Source organism: Apis dorsata, unplaced genomic scaffold (assembly GCF_000469605.1).
Source record: "Apis dorsata unplaced genomic scaffold, Apis dorsata 1.3 scaffold_227, whole genome shotgun sequence".
Lineage (NCBI taxonomy): Eukaryota > Metazoa > Arthropoda > Insecta > Hymenoptera > Apidae > Apis > Apis dorsata.
Genome location: NW_006263509.1, coordinates 241,296 through 243,191, shown reverse-complemented (window position 1 = coordinate 243,191; position 1,896 = coordinate 241,296). Strand labels below are relative to the sequence as shown.

Below are 1,896 nucleotides of genomic sequence, written 5' to 3'. Positions count from 1 at the left end.
AAAAAAAAAAAAGAATCCCCTCCTAAAAAAAGACCCAAACTTATTGAAAATATATATATTACAAATATAATTTCGATTCTTGGGAAAAAATTGTAAACTTGGAAACTTTTTCGTGATATTTCTTCGTGATTTTGCACGTGCGTAAGATCTAAAAATTTGATGAAAGATCAAGTTTCCTTTTTCCTTTTTTCCACGAGTGCATTAAACATTCTCGATCTCAAGATCGGTTAAAAAAATAAATTTCGACTGATCGAGAGGTAAAATAAAATTTTCAAGGTACAAAGGGGAGAAAAGAAGAGGGGGAAGGAAAAATATTATTTCTCTCTCGCGATTTTGTGAATTATTGTCAACGATTTCGTGTAATTGGCCCCCATCGCTTCGCAACGAGAGCAAGGAAAAATAATAATCGCGGCTGAAAGTAGATCGTGGCTTGTGTATCGCAATTAAATCGTTATTAGTATAAACTTCGTAATTGTGATTATCAATTTGCATTCGAGCGCGGGCCAGCGCGTCGGAATTTCCGTGTACGTCAAATAGTTCCCTGTTATCCATGCTAATGGACCATATAATGCAACCAAAATTCGGCTGGCAATAAATTACGCAACTTTAGTTAACTAACCATACCGTGACCGAGGTCACAGTAACTATAATGATTAACTAACGTCGGATGGATAATGATCGCTTTTTACTGCACGATCCTCCACAGTAATTCCGTATCCTCCCCTCCCCCCTCGTTTAAACATTTCCCTTCGTTACAACTTTCTTTCGCGATTATATCATTTTCGTGTTCTTCTTCGGCCGAGGAAAAAAAAAAAAAAGAAAAGAAAAATCGTCGACGATAATTTTAAAAGAATATTCGAAAAAAGAATTCGATTCGAGTCGAATCGCGACTTAACGGAGGAAAAATTTATCTTTATTTTCGAAAGAGTCAAGAAAGATGGTGGGGGAAAAAACCGGATCTATATATATTCATTGGAATTATTGATTTCGAATTTATTGAAAAGGATGAAAAAAAATTAATTTGCATGCAAAAAGGAAGAAAAAAAAAAAACTGTTTACATTCGTACAACTATGCATAATTTATTCTCGCGAGTATCACGATGCAGTAAACAACGCGCAAGACGGAACAACAGCATCGTTCAAATAATAGATCGAGTAATAATTCCCGATAACTGTACCGCTTTGTGAACACACAATGGCGCACGATCGGCGCTGTTATAATGTAGTAAATGCCGCGATCTGGGAATAATTAAATCGGATCGCTCGCATGAATCGATTTAAACCTGTAACGTTCACGTTCGCGGACGAAAATACGTGTATCGCTCTCCTCTCTAATACCATCCCTCCCCAAAAAATACTTTGTACATAAAAATAGATGATTAATTACCACTCTATAAACACTATATATATATATATCAACGAATAATAAAAACTTGAAATAAGAGAAAAAGTTTAAAGAAACGCGTTACTCTGATAATTCGATGTAAATAATATATTCCAGAATGAGAGACGCTCTCGTCGAATCTGCTCGTTCAAACTCCTCCGCCAATTTACTCCTGTAACTTGACGAAATGATAAGAAAAAAAATATTATATTTTCCTCTCAACAATCCTCTTCCTTCTTTCTTTTTTCCGCCAAATAATAATCGGCCTTCGAAATAGGAATCAAACTCCCCCCCTCTATACGCAACTTGGACCGCATCTGCTCATAACCTTCGTCAAGTTGCTGGTCTCAGTAGCCAAGATGGCTTCGTTCGATAGGAAGGGCTAACGAAGTTAGTAGACGTCTCCTTGGCAGCAAGGAGGAGGGGGGTGGCGAGGGGTGGAAAGCTAGCGTAGAAGATGAGACCGCCTTGTCGTCGTCGTCGTCGTCGTCGTCTAGAGACACGAAGGTCTA

General features: G+C 37.8%; 1 protein-coding gene across 1 annotated transcript in view; it reads left to right on the top strand.

The window, feature by feature from the left end:
- The window catches only part of LOC102680942 (brain-specific homeobox protein homolog), a 4,975-nt gene that overhangs the window by 1,707 nt on the left and 1,372 nt on the right, over positions 1–1,896 (top strand). The window lies entirely within an intron of this gene.